The following is a 14,989-nucleotide window of genomic DNA, read 5'->3' on the forward strand; positions in this document are numbered from 1 at the left end:
TTTGTCAAATAAATAAATAAATATCTTAAAAAAAAAAAAAAAGGAACTGTGAAGAAACAATTAGGAAGGAGGAAGGGAGGGAAGAAGGTTGAGAGAAAGAGAGAACCTGTTTATGTGGGATAAGTAGGGATGTCTTCTCTGAGGAGACCACCTTACCTTGCTAAACAGATACCAGAACAATGTGAAGGTACCAGCTGTGTGAATGTGGGTGGGGGAGGCGAGAGGAAGAGTGTTCCAGGCATTGGGAACAATGTGTGCAAGGGCCCTGTGATGGAAAGGACTTGGACATACTTATGGGGTGGAAAGGAGACAGACATAGCTGAACTTTGGCAAGCAAGGCAGATGAGCGGTTACTGGTAAGCGAGGAGGGTGGGCAGGGCCTGTCTCATAGGCCAAAGTAGGTGTTTTGGACATAGCAGTGGCAAAGCCCTGGGAGGCTTTGGGGCAGGGGGGTGCCATGACCAGAAGTCCGTTTTCTTCGTGCTCTTCTGTGCAGGACTCCCACCTGCATTTCCAAGCAGCAGGAACCGGCATACCTGGTTTGTGGCCTAGCTCTGCCTTTCACTAAGTGATCTGGAAGTTTCCAGTTTGCTCTTTGTCTACAGGGAACAGCACGATCTATCCTGAGGGATGGTGCAAGGGTGAAAGATTTCATGCGTGTGCGCCCACACCCACACCTACACCCGCCAGGCACAAGGCTGACTCTCAAATGGTAAGTTTTAAATCTTCCTCCACTGTAAAGATTTCTTCAGATCTTCCTCTTCCTCAGGTGTCATGAAGTAGAGGGAGGCTGGAATCAACAAGGAACCTGATTTCTGAGTTTTAAAATATTCAAATAAATTGAAAGATAGTACATGTCCCAGTTGGGAACATGACATATTATGGGATATTCTATTTAAATTAATTCATAGGTTTAATGCAACTTCATGCAAAAACCTCAGTTTTGCTTTAGAACTAAAAATATCAGTAACAACAACTGACATTTCCTGAGCATTTACTATGTGTCTAACATTGAGCTTGTCAGGCAGGTGTTACTTTTATCCTCGTTTTATATATCCACTAGACCTCGATGGGATAAGTAACTTGCCAAGGTCATGGGGCTGGATGGTTCTATCTTCTAGGAATTCTTAATTCTTCTAGGTTAACTAGGATGTGTATGGACACAGAAGCCGGTGTGTTTACCAAGTGATATCTTGAATAACAGAAAACTCTGTGAATGGCAAGATAGCCCTGTTAGATGTTAGAACCTATGCTAAAGAACCAATATTTAGATCCATATAGTATCTGCTCAAAGTCAGGTCTGTGAAAAGAAATGAAGAAACAGATTGACCTGAATCAAAAGCCTACTGTAAAAATAGATTTTACTAAACAAAGGGTAGGGAAAATTTATTTAATAAATGATGATGCACAAGCAATAAAAACTGATTGGTGCTGGTGGTGAGTTAAGCCCATATTTTATTCCACACAGGAAAATAAACGTGGGATGGTTAATCATTAAAGAATTAAATATAAAATGAAATTTTAGAAAATTAGCGGAAAACAGACCATCAGATGGGTGGAAGAAAGCTTATTTTGTCAACATTCAAGCAATAAAATCACAAAGGACTAGAATGACAGATTGAACATTAAATAAAACAACAACAACAAAAAAGAAAAACAGACTGGGAAATATTTACCTCATCGATGACACAGGAATAATATTGATAATCTAAAAAATGCTTATTTGACGTTGGAGGAACTTTTAAGTCCCCAGCAGATGAAGGGATATGAACAGCCAGACAATAAATGATGAAAAAACATTCATTTTTAAAGTCATCTAAGGAAGACTAAAGTAACCTTGAACTACTGACATACTAGTAAAGTAGGAGGAGACAAAAGAGATGGTGCCCACTGCTTAGTGATGTCTATTATGCTCCTTACACTCATCGGTGGGAGGCAGCAGAGTGAGCCGGGTGGTGCTCTGGGAAGATCCTGTGGCACTGTGAAGCAAGACTTCTCTGCCTTCCACCTGGCAACTGCCAGGAATTTGTCCCGAGTGCAGAATTAAAGGACATATTAGCAAACAGTGGTAAAGAACCCAAATATACCACATTGGGAGACTTGAGTAAATGTAGGAGGATCCCCGCACACCTTCAGAATGAATCATGTGAACAGATGAAAATGTGAAGTGATAGTAGCAAACACAAGAGAAAAATGCATGGCTGGTTGCAACTTTGTAAAGACATGTATATAGGTGGAGGGTTTTATGGGTTCCCTAGTATTATGGATACTTTGTACATTTTTCTTGCTCTAGTTGTCATGTTGTCTTTTAAGTGATGGTTTAAAAAAAATTCAAATTCAGCCAGCAGCGTGACTTTGGGCAAGTTTGTCCGTTTGGCACCTCTCTTTCTTGCGGTGGGGCCTCTCCTTCCTTAAAGGAAAGAGTCGTCAGCGCCCAGTCGGAGACCTCCTCCCCGGGGTCGGGGAGTCGGGGCACTCCTGGGTCTCGGCTGCAGGAGGACTCCCTTCCGGAGGCAACTTCCCATAGCAAGAGGGGAGGAGGAGGGTGTCCCACCGGCATCTGCACTCGCAAGGGAAGGGGCGAGCTGGGAGAACCTAATCGCTGGTGGGCACCTTGGGTTGCGAGGAATCCTTGCAGCCACCTTTGAACCTCCGTTCCGGCTCCGGGCCCCCGATTCTCCTGCCCGAATTCGGCAGCCGTCTTACGCCCCCTCGCTAAGGCCCCGAGCCGCAGGAAAACTCGGATTTACAGGGCGCCTCCTGCCGTGGCCTGAAGACACCCAGTGCGCCTGGGGGCCCGAGGCTGACTTCGCAGACACCGGACACTTGGGTGACCTTCCAGGTCTCGAAGGACGCATCAGATCCCCGACGTGGGCCAGGCGCAGGGACGCAGCCCTCTCTGGCTGCAACACGCGCCCATCTGGGCTCAGCAGCCGCTCGGTCCGTTCCTCCGCTCATGCCATCTTGCCCGAGGCGGTCACGTGCGGACGACAGCGGCGCGCTTCGCCCGGGCCCCGTCGCCGGGACCGACCTGTGGACGCCAGTGGGTTCTGTGCGGCTCTGTGCACACCCCGAGGTGAGGCGCGAGAGCCCTTCACTCGTGGGTCGGGTAAGGGACAGGGCGGGCGTTGGGTCCCCGGAGCGCGTTTCCCTCTCGGGACCCGCCCGCACCGGCCGCCTTGCCGTCGGGGGCCGGAGACGCCGCCGCTTGCCCTGCGCCGCGGCCTCGGGGATGTCCGCGGCAAGTTGTGGCTCGGGGCACGAGGGGCGGGGGTAGCTGGCGGCGCCGAGCACCCCCTCCCCGACCCCTCACTGCCCGAACACCTCGCCTTCCGCGCGGCCCCAGCCGGTCTGGAAGACTTGCGGGCCCGCTCGGGGAGGCCCGGCCCGGGGGCTCCCGGCCCGGGGGCGCCACGCGCGCGGCGCGAGGGGCGCGGGCTGCCGGGAGGAGCGCGGATGGGGGGGGGGCGCGGGCGCATGCGCCCTGCACCCGTGCCATATTGGAATGAGTCGGAGCGCGGAGCGCCGCCGCCGCCGCCGCCTCCGCCGGAGCGCGGGTGGAGGGGGGCGGGGAGAGCTGCCGGCCGCCCCGCTCCGCCGAGCCCAGCAGGAAGGAGGGCGCGAGCGGGCGAGCGCGGGTGGCGCGAGCGGAAAAAGCGCCCGCGCGGGGAAGCGAAAAGAAGGAAAGAAAGAAAGAAAACGAGCGCGAGAAGGGGAAAAGCCAGCGATCGAGCGAGGGCGCGCGCGAAAACTCCCGGCAGGTAAAAAAGCGGGGCCGCCAGCTGGGCCTTCCCGCGCGGCGGCCTGAAGGGGCGGCGGCGGCGCTGGGGCGGGGGACCGCGCGGCGCCCCCCTCGAGGGGGCCGCGCAACTTTGCCAACGAAAAACCGCCGGGAGCCGGCGGGCGGCGGGCGCGCGGGCTGAGGCGCCAACGGGCGGCGGCGGCACGTTGGGGGCGGGGGCGGGGCGGGGGGGTGCAGCGCGGCGCCCGCGCGCGGCCTCGCGCGCCCCCGCGGCCCCGCGCGCCGGCCGGGCGGGCTGCAGGAGCGCGCCTGGGCGCCTCGCCGCGGCGGCAAGCGGCGGCTGCGGCGGCCCGCGGCCCCGGGCGGGCGGCGCAGTGCGCGGCCGCCCCCGGGGCGTGAAAGGAAAGTGGCCGGGCGGCGGTACCGGCGGGCGCCCAAGTTCCCCGGCGCGCTGGGCCCGCCGCGCGCCCCTCCCGGCGCGTCCCGCGCTCCCGCCCGCCGAGCCCCCGCGGACCCGCCCCCCGGGCTCGCTCCGGGGCCGGGGCGCGAACCCGCAGCGGGGGTCGGGGGGCGCGCTGCCTGCGGGGCGGTCGGAACTTCGGAGGGCCGAGGTGGTCGCTGCGCTGTTGGAGAGCGTCTAGCGGCCGCCGCAACCGGTTGCTTCGGGCCAGCGTGGTGGAGTGCGCCGGGCCTCCCCGGAGCCGCGCGCGAGCGGGTAGTGGGCTCGCCCGGCACCCGCCGGCCGACCCCGGCCGGACCCGCTCGCTCGGGGCCCCGACTTGCGCTCGGGAGGGCCGCGACCGTTTCGATTTCTGTTCAAGTCTCGTTTTAAACCGTGAAGACGAGACGGTGGAGAGGCGAGCAGAGAGCCCTGTGAAGCAAGGCCTGCTCTGGTAGGGAGCAGAAACGCCTTGTGAGAACAGAAATAAATTCCCGCGGAAAGGATGTATGTTAAGTTTTAAGCGAGATGTCAGCTGTTCACTGGGATCGGAAACTGAGCCGCAAGGCACAGGTCACCTGCAAGTCTTGTTCTTTGCGGAGAGTTGGGTGGGACACCCCGGGCGGAGGCAAAATTTCTATTTAGTGGGGGTGATTCCCCGCGGGTCGGTCACCCAAAGCCTTGCTGGTGAATGGCCCCTAGCGATGTTTTCCCGAGTCCTACTTAGTGACATAGTTTTGAGAACCAAGTAACCACCAAAGAGATTTGAAAGGAAATAAGATGGATTTTGCCAATCCCTGCATATACCTTTTCCTCCTGAACCACATTATAAAGATGTCACACTTGATTGCATCGCAGGAAAAATACGTGCCTGAAAATGTAATTGATCATTTGCCAACTGTCTAGAAAGGGGGAAGATGAGTGTGTCTTTGTGAGTGCACTTTGGGGCCTGTTGGCCTGGTATTTTGAGGAGCGTGTTGAATCCTCCTCTGCCACGGGTAGATACAGAGTTCATATTTGTTTATAAGGTCACAAAAGTAACGGCCCGGTGGAAACGGGAGTGGCTCAAGCTTAGGACAGTGCTGTTCTACTGTTGTCATTGACTGGCTGCCTTATCTCCGTATGGTTCTTACCCTGAAGATTTAGTTTTCCTTATTTGCAAAATCAGAGAATGAATAGCTCATCTTTCTGCATGCTTTCAGATGTCAATTTGGCAACTTTTTAAAATGAGAGATTAAAAAAATCACAGTCTGTATTTTGACAGGTTCTACATAAAAGTGCTCACAATACATATACATCTTAATTAAAATACATTTGGAAAAAAAATCTTAGTTGCTACATCTAGTGTTATTTTGTGTCTCTTGTTTGAACAAAGACATTTACAAATGTATTTCAATGTGTTTTAAAAATTATGTATGTATTTTTAATTGAGGTCTAATTTACAGTAAGAACTTACATGACCTGTATGTCCTAATAACCACACTCAGATCAAGATGCACGGCACTTTCAGCCTCCCAAAGGGCTTCCTTTACATTGCTCTCATTCAGCAGGCACCTCTTCCCTCCCCAAGGTGACCACTTCTGGCACCACTGGTGAATTTTTTTTTTACATGACAGGGCCCTTTTAAGGGTGAGGGGCAATATTAAGCTGAAGGACAACAGGTGTGTAAACCTGGAGTTAGGGTCATTTTTGCCATGACTCTAAATGCTTTTTACACTTTTAACTACTGGAATTGTGAACTTCTTAGCCAGAAGGCTACTTGTCAGCTGAGGCAAGGCTTTGCAGATTTGGATCCATGGTTGTTGGGCATCCTTGTGGTCACAGGCCCAGTACCGATGTGTTACTTCCCTTTTTTGGAATACTGGTGTATTTCCAGACAGCAGGTTTGGAGGATGGATCATGAACTTTCCCAACAAGTCAGTGTTTAAGGTGTTAGTAGATGAATCAGTTTCTTAAAGCCTAGAATTTGCTGAGAAAATTGAATGAAAATTGATTTTTTAAAGTTCAGTGAATTAAAGAATGTGGGCATAAAGCTTTAACAACCTTTTAAGTGACAGCAATTAACTTGATTTATATATGCAGAATATTTTCCTGGTTTATCAAGTCGTTAAAACTCTAGTGGTAAAAGCAAAAACAAAAAGTAGCTAAAAATTTTGCCAGGTGTGGTTAGTTTTTTTTTTTTTTTTTTTAAATTTCAACATGGTTAGGATACCTTTTTATATTGGCCCTCTAGGAAGTTGGGTTTTTTATATTCTCCACTGAAGCAAGTACTTCCAACAATTTGCTTATTCTTCCCAAATACCTTTTAATGTAGTCCTATACGTTTTCTTGTTTCTGCTCCTGAAGGGGAGGAGTTAGAAGTTGTCATTGAATTCTTGGTAATTCTTCGCAATGGCCTGTGTTTTTTACTGCAAGGACACCTATGTGATGCAGAGTTGGGAACAGTGTTAAGGCCTGTGGTAGGGATTTATGGGGGCATAGTCCGCAAAGTTCAAAGATTTTCTTTTGTGAAATGGTTTCTGCTGAATAATTCTGTTTTCTTTGATTAAGCCGGTCAGTTGATTAGCCAACAGCTAAGCTGGATTTGGTTATTCTACTCCCAAGATTCACAGCACCATTAGCTAAGATAGTAATCCATCAGTTAGTTAAAATTGATGCACTGGTTTTGTGTATGTGTGTGCACGTGTGCACATCTTTTTAGATTTCTTAACTTTTGCATTGTCAGATATTTCACTTAAAATTTATTAAATTTTGAGAGATGCAACTAAAGATGCAACATGAGAAACAAAATGCATATAAAAGGGCATTATCTCTTTTGATATTTGTTTCTTTGAAAATTTTGATTTTTCTCTTTAAAATTGCTTTTCCTGTCTATAACCTTGCTGGTTCTATAGGGTATTTTTGCTTTCACGATGGTAACTAGACTGGGCTTAGCTACAGAGTGAGGGTGTGGATGTAGACATCATTTGACTCTGAAGTCTATACTGTCTAAACTTCATTGACCTTTCCATTAAAACTTCATGTTATGTTCATATTAAATAAATGAATACAATCCAGAAAGCAGACCATTGTGTAGGCAGGTTCTTTTGAATGTCAAAAAAAAAATTTTTTTTTAAGATTTTATTTTATTTGACAGAGAGAGATCACAAGTAGGCAGAGAGGCAGGCAGAGAGAGAGAGAGGAGGAAGCAGGCTCCCTGCTGAGCAGAGAGCCCGATGCGGGACTCTCGATCCCAGGACCCTGAGATCATGACCTGAGCCGAAGGCAGCAGCTTAACCCACTGAGCCACCCAGGTGCCCCATTGAATGTCAAAATTTTTATATTAAAGATTTTCTATCTTATGATTTCCTATAACTTTGTAATTGCAGGGTAGTTTTCTTTTAGTAGATAGTATTTATTATCTAACTGGGATGTTTTGTAATTGAAAAAATATTTCTCGTTATGCATAGTTGTTAAATTGGATAAAAGTCTCTAGGGATTTTGGTTACTGGGGGAGATTTTGAACCATTAGGCTTTAGGGAGTAGGATTTTGATATGACAGTTTCTTCAAGTGGTACTAGCCCCACTGGAAAATGATTTAAAATAAAAAGGATAGGACAGGTTCTTGCAAGTTCATATTTAAATTTTACAAAAGTGGGAGAGAGGATTAGAACAAAGACAAGTTAGTAGTAGAAAAACTATTATTTCACTGCAGAAGTTTTAACAAGTTTGAATGTAAACCTTTGCCTTTAACTCAGAGGCACCTGAAGATTTGTATCTGATTAATTTCTAGTCTCTTATCCAAGAGGATGTTTTTAACTTTATTCAGCTCTCTTAATCTTTAGGTGACCACTCAAGGACATAATTAAAAAACAAAAGATGTAGCCTGTATGTTTTGCTACAAGATAATATGTTTCAAACTTTGTGGTTTCATAGTTGGTAACTTCAGAGTCAAGCATTTGGGTGTGCAGGGAGAGGCTACAAGGCGGCATTTCTCATGGTGTCCAGTGCTGCCTGCAGGTTCTGTTTTGACATTTCTCCTTAATTTAGAGATGGGTTACTTGCTACACTGATTGATTTGGGGTGGATAAGGCAGTTGAGATTACGTGTTTGGTCTGGGAGGACATTTGGAGAATGTCTTCGATGAGTGAGGGAAGGGAGTTTGTTGCAGTAGCAAGTGCAGGACAGTCACTTATTTGGAATGACAACAAGAGATGGGTGGAGAAATTGAGCTGTTATTAAAATACCTCGAGTTTTTCCTGCTGACATTCAATTTAATGTTAACCAACAAGTATTTTGATTGAATTCCAAATTATTAATTATTTTACCCTGAATAGTTAAAAAAAAAAAAGTTTGAGGGGGCTGCTGTGTAATATCTGCTTGGTGGTAAGACTTCCTGTGAGTTGCTGGTAGTTTTTCATTCTTTTCACGTTAATTTGCTCCCCAGATTAAGAGTGCTTTCTGGTCTCAGAGTTTTTGTTAGTGTTCTTTCTTATGGGTCATTTTTTTGTAAAACATACTTTCTCCATGTTGAAAATAATACATAGTAATTTGGGATCATAATTTTAAGATACCATTTTAGCTCATTTTTACTTGTGTCAAAATAAATAACATTCTTGGAATGAGATGGTGACAACACAGAATCACTTAGCATGTCACCTGTCTAGAACATAGTTAACAGTGAGGAATTATACGTAACATAAAATTTCACATTTTATTTTATTTATTTAAAAAAAATTTATTTGAGAGAGAAAGAGAGATAGTTAGAGGTAGATTATAAGCAGGGGAGAGGGGGAGAAGCAGGCTCCCCACTGAGCAGGGAGCCCAGTGATGCAGGGCTCCATCTTAGGAGCCCGGGATCATGACCTGAGCTGAAGGCAGATGCTTAACCGACTGAGCCACCCAGGCATCCCAAAATTTCCCATTTTAAAAATGTACAACTCAGCAGCATTAACTACATTCACAGTGTTGTTCAGTGGCCACTGCTTTCCATTTCTAGAGCGTTTTCATCTTCCCAAACTGAAATTCCAAGGCCATGGACAGTAACCCCCCCCCCCCCCTTTCCTTCTCCCTGCCAGCCCCTGGCAGACAGCATTGTACTTCCTGTGTTACGACTGACAACTCTGGCTGCCTCAGGATCGTGGAGTCCTGTGTATCTGGGTTCTGGTGAGTGGCTGTTTCACCATAATGTCCTCAGGGCTTATCTGTACCGTAGCATGTGCATCAGAATTGCCTTGTGAGGAAATACGTTTTTAAAAAGATTTTTGGCAGCAGGTGAAATAGAGGTCACAGCACCCTGTGCAGGAGGGCTCTTTTCTCTCCATTGGAAGAGTCTGGAGGCAGCCCGCAGAGCTGTGAGAACCAGGTGCCTCTTCCTTAGATGCAGTCTTGGCACGCTTGGCTGTGGGGACGTCAGAGAGATGGAAGCTGAGTGGGCCAGCAGGCTGGGGGACGGGAGCAGGAGAGCAGGGTCGCTGCAGTCTGGAGTCTCACCTGGGTGGGGACAGAGAGACTTGTGTGTCCTGGGACTACATCTTCCCGGGTAATCACAGGTATTCATCGTGTTGGTCCGGGTCGGAGCCTCTCCCCAGAACAGTGAGCCCAGAAAGTTTGTGCTCAGATTGTCAACAAGCCTTCCGCTCTGAGCGGCGTGAGTCGGCGGTGACTCATTCGCCAGCTGTCCCGGTGAGTTGAGGTTTTGCCATATTGAACATCTCACTTCTAGTTTCGTGGAAAACTAGTGAGGGTTTAAAGAGGCTCAATAACATACGTAATAATGATTTTACATAATTAATGCTTCAGATTTTAAGTTTATTGCGTTGCTTTCACTGTGCATTTGTGTCATTCAGATAGCCAGTCTCAAGACCGGGAAGGCAGGTCTGACAGAGCTGAGGATTATGAGTGGAGCAGTCAGTAGTCCCAGAATGGCCAAAGATGTGGACGTTTTTTCTTTCACTATTTTTCTTTTCACTATTCTTATTTTGTAGTACCTGGCCTGTGTTCATGGAGTACGCATGGGGTGACTCTCCCGAATGCTGTCCGTTACCAGGGGAGGGCGGGTCCTTTGGGGGTACTTCTGGATCCCCACCCCGTCACTATCTTCTTGACGAGGCTGCTTTTGACTATTTTTCTTGAAACCCTTGAAAAATTGATAATGTTGTGAAGCCTGGGTTTTGTTTTTGTTTTTGTTTTTATTTTTTGGTGCCTTAACTTCTCAATTCTTAAGGAAATCAGAGTGGTTAGTTGCTGCTTAGAATTAGTAAGGTTTTTCTGAATGTGTCCATTTCTTTGGTGATTGATACTCTCCCTAGCACACTAATGAGCACCTTTTACTCCATTCTCTCCCTAGAGTGTGTCATGCTCCTGAATTGTCAGTTAAATATTGTGAAGAGACCAGTTTATATATGAGTCAGTTTGTTAATTTTTAAAATAAGCATTGGGGTTTGTAAGTAAACTGTTAGATGAGACATAATTTGTAAGTAAGCTCCCTGCCCAGTGTGGGGTTTGAACTCACAGCTCTGAGATCAGGCGACACAAGCTCTTCCAACTGACCCAGCAGCCACCTCCATTTTGTTTCCTTTTTAAAGCTAATTTCCCAGCTCTCAAGCGCGAGTTATATTTGCATTTAAAATATGCATAGTTATTATTATTTTTAATACAAGTAACATTTTACACAAGTTGGAAAACAAACTTAGATCTCCTAGATGTTATCGGGGCCCTGTTTTCCTTATGCGGAGATAGAGGCTCCTGGGTGAACTGAGAGCCGCTTTCAGTGACTTTTGCCAGACCCTGTTGCCTGTGTAGGCATGACAAGGGGCTGGGTAGGCCTAGCTCTGGCCTTCCCTGCTGGGGTGGGTGTCCCTTCTCTGCAGTGAGTGCTGGAGGGGAGGATTGCGTGACTCCTGCTGCCTCCTTAAGGCATTATAGGGTTCTGAAGACATTGTCCCAACCCTTTACTTTGATTTTTGGCTTCCTGTTAACTTGTCTGAAAGGAGCTTTTTCCAGAACACCTCTACTAGCGAAATCTTAAGTTTTGGTGTGCTGTTCTTCTGTAGCTTCCTCGAGGGGCTTCTGTATTCCCCTGTCTCATCTTGGACCTCATTGTGATTTCCTTTTTCTCTCAGAGTTCCAGCCCCTTCAGACCTGGACCCATTGTCCAGTCTTTCACTCGCTTCCTAGCCAGTACCCTTAACCTTGCCCTGTTGTCCTTCTGCAACCTCTGCTTTGTAGACTACCACCCCCAAGCTGTCTAGCCTGTGCGCTCTCTCTTCTTGGACACAGGCTATCTCGCATTTAGGGTCCCCTCTTGAAGTGGCCCTATGCGTGCGTGGCCCCTGGGGTCCTGTCTTGAGGAAGAGCCTTTTCTTTTTGCCTTCTGTGACTTTTTCAGACCTTCCCTTGTTTTTCTGTTTACATCTGTCTTGTGGATTCATCCGTGTTCACCTTCCCCTAGCCCTTGTGCCTTCCTAACTCTTTCTGCTAAGCTTTACATACACATGTCTGTTGCTGTCAGGATCTCCAGTTTGGTTGCCTCACTGGGCCCTCAAAAGACACAGGTCCCTGACAACCCACAGCCCCTCGTTCTACTCTGAAGCTGCTGCTCCTTCAGCAGGCCTGTCTGCCAAGTCTCTTTCTTGATGTTCCTCTTCAGTGATGGTGTTTGTTTAGTGTCCCCCCCCCCCCCCCCCCCGGGGCAGCTCTCTTATGGAATGCAGAGTCTTCTTGAATTACCAGCCTCCGACTTAGGAATATTCATGCAAATCTGACTCCTTTGCTTTGAGACATTTTTAAAGCTAAGGAACATTTTGTTCAAATGAATCTTTCTAGGAAGCGCAGTGTGTAACATAAACACAAGTAGAGGTGTCCGGGAGAGGAAGGGAGTGAAGGGCCAGTGTCCGGTCCTGCCCTTAGCCAGCCTCCCAGTGCTGCCTCCACCTCCTCCTCCTCGAGGCAGGTTTGGCATCTGGCCCCTGGACTCTGCGTGGAGCTCCTGCAGTTACTGCCAGTACTGTCCCGAGGGCACTCTGTGTATTTGAAAATCACTTTATCTGTTTTGCACCCCACCTCTTTCCCATTGGTTTTCCTTTGGAAAGTTTTAATTGTGACTGATAAATACAAAATTAGTGCCAGTGATGAATCTTGACAAGGAAAAGGAAAGCCACTTTGGAAAGTGAAACTGGGTATTAAAAAGAGCCAGCTCCATTAAATGCTGAAAACTTCACAAGTGCCCAAGGGCTCCTTTCAAAATTGAGTCTCTCCTGACTGTACCTTTCTGTCTTTAAAGCTGCATTTCAGTAACATGAACATTCAAGATAAGCTTAGTTTAATTTTATGTTTTTGTTTTGTCCCTTTACCAGTATAGCAGGTTTATTTAACCCATAATGTAACTAAAATATTTGCAGTGAAAAGTATACACCTTGTTCTCTTGACTCCAAATGTCCCCCCCCCCCCCCCCCCGCCACAATCTTCCCTGCTCTCCAGTCCATCTGACAGACTGTGGCCAGAAGAACTTTGTCAACAAACGTGATTGTATAATGTAAAACTTCCACTGCCAGTAGGGTGAAGTCCAGACTCCTCAGGAAAGCAAGCAGAGCCCTCAAAGAGCTTCCCTTCAGTGACCGTCCCGCTCACCTCCCTCTCTCTCGCTGACACCCTGCTCTCCATGCATCCTTTTCCCGGGAGGTCCCTTTTAGAGTGTCCTTCCAGTAACACAGCACTTCCAAAATGTCAGTCTTGCATGGACCACTTTCACACTTTTTTGCCATGTTTGATTACTATAATCATTCTTGTAATATTTAACAAATTGACTTTTAAAAATTGATCTTTAAAAAAAAAAAGATTTTATTTATTTGTTTGAGAGAAAGTGCACACGGGATGGAGGGGCAAAGGGAGGGGGAGAAGCAGAGTCCTTGCTGAGCAGGGAGCTAGACCACAACCATGCGGGCTCCAACCCCGGACTCCCGAGATCATGACCTGAGCTGAAGACAGACGCTTAAGCAACTGAGCCACGCAGGCGCCCCTAAAAATTAGACTTTTAACTTAAAAGTATTATTACATTTAGAAATGAAAAATAGTGGGGTACCTGGGTGGCTCTGTGGTTAAAGCTTCTGCCTTCGGCTCAGGTCATGATCCCGGGGTCCTGGGATCTGAGCTTTGGCTGTCTGCTCAGCGGGGAGCCTGCTTCCTCCTCTCTTTCTTTGCCTGCCTCTATGCCTACTTGTGCTCTCTGCCTGTCAAATAAATAAATTTAAAAAAAGCTTAAAAAAAAAGAAATGAAAAATAGTGAAATATAAATAATAGTAAATCTAATCAGTTTATAAAAATACAGTTCTTCAGTAAGTTTCTCAATAAAACCCTTTCCTTGTATTTAAAAACTTTTGAAACTATGAACCTGATGATGGATGATATTAAAGAGTTGTTGATATTTTTTCTTTTTTCTCTTTTTTTTAGGTGTACTAATGGTGTTGTGATTATATAGGAGAATGCCCTTTCTACTGGGGGACAGCAGCTGAAGAGTTTAGAGGTGAGATGTCATGTCTCCAACACTTCCAGGTAGCTCTGGAAGTACATGTATATGCCCGTGTGCAGACACAGAGAAAGCTTTCAGTAGATTGTTAATCATTTTTTTAATCCAAGTAGAGAGTATTTGGAATTTTTTCTACATCTTTGAAAACTTTGATGAAAGCCTCTATTGGTTGGGGAGCATAAAAATGACTGCAAGAAAGTTGGTATTCAAAAAAGTCTTTAACCCCAGCTCACGATGGGTAACAAAGACACACACACACACACACACACACACACACACACACACACACAGATAAAGTTCTTTTTAAAAGATTATTAATTTTAAAGTTGGGCTACAGTTGACATTCAACATTGTATTGGTTTCAGGTGTACAGCATAATGGTTCAGTATTTGTATATATATTGGGGGACGGCCTCCGCAGTAAGTCTGGTTGACATCCGTTACCATACACAGTTAACAAAAGCCTTTTTTCTCTTGTGATAAGAACTCTTTTATTCTCTTAGCAAATACATGGTACAGTGTTACTACCTATAGTTGCCGTGCTGTATGTTAATCTCTAGGACTTAATTTTAAAACTAGAAGTTTGTGCTTTTGAAATTCTTAATAAAATTGTATTTAACCAATACCTGTGAAGTTGCGGTTGCAAGTTTTATGTGTTAACTTTTTTCCTCCATTCCACCATAAAAATCCTACGTAATATACTTTAAAAGAAGGAGTCTTTGTAGCGCCTACATTTTCTTGTATCCCACCAGTGGCTTGGGTGTTGCCCAGAGGGGAGTGCACTGAGGAAATCCCTGCTTGCCCTCTATAGGACTCTGATTCCGGTCTTGGTGAGGTCTTCCTTCCTGGACTCCTCCAGGCCCGATTACCCTTTGCCCTGGGTGCTCGCTGGCATTGTACGTGCTCCACTCTTATAAATATCACAGCTATAATCATTTGTCCCGTGTTTCTCATCTCCACCAGGCTGTGAGCTCAAGGTCAGAGACCCTGTGTATAGTACCTTGCACACAACCTAGCGGAGAGTAGAGAGCGGAGCAGCTCTGGCTGATGAGGGCACAGAAGCAATATTGCCACACGGCGGTTTGTAATGTTCTTTCTCCTTGAAGATGGATTGTGTTCTAAACAAGAAGCTATTATGTTTAATCAGATTCCCTCTTGTCACTCCCAGGCTTCGAGGCTGCCAGTGACTTTCCACAGTCATTAGAATAAAATCCAAACTCCTTTTGTGGCCTATAATGCCCTTTGTGGTTTGTCCCCGTCCTCTCTGCCACTTTCCCACCACTTTCCCACAGCACAGCTTCGTG

At 46.8% G+C, this 14,989-nt stretch overlaps 1 protein-coding gene and 1 long non-coding RNA gene across 32 annotated transcripts in view; one reads left to right on the forward strand and one right to left on the reverse strand.

The window, feature by feature from the left end:
- Positions 1-14,989, reverse strand: part of LOC309870760 — a 280,290-nt gene that overhangs the window by 177,022 nt on the left and 88,279 nt on the right. The window lies entirely within an intron of this gene.
- The window catches only part of SFMBT1 (Scm like with four mbt domains 1), a 127,292-nt gene continuing 114,399 nt past the window's right edge, over positions 2,097-14,989 (forward strand). For 11 of the 31 annotated variants that reach the window (XR_014314615.1, XR_014314616.1, XM_082742803.1 and 8 more), the window contains exons 1-2: positions 3,522-3,761; positions 13,611-13,683. The gene's annotated coding sequence lies outside the window, so the exon portion shown is untranslated. Of the gene's footprint in view, positions 3,077-3,492; positions 3,762-4,311; positions 4,755-9,159; positions 9,327-13,610; positions 13,684-14,989 lie in introns of those variants that run through there. The other 20 variants (XM_082742802.1, XM_082742818.1, XM_082742815.1 and 17 more) reach the window with 12 other exon arrangements.

The sequence above is a fragment of the Mustela nivalis genome (assembly GCF_964662115.1).
Source record: "Mustela nivalis genome assembly, chromosome: 1".
In the NCBI taxonomy this organism is placed as follows: domain Eukaryota; kingdom Metazoa; phylum Chordata; class Mammalia; order Carnivora; family Mustelidae; genus Mustela; species Mustela nivalis.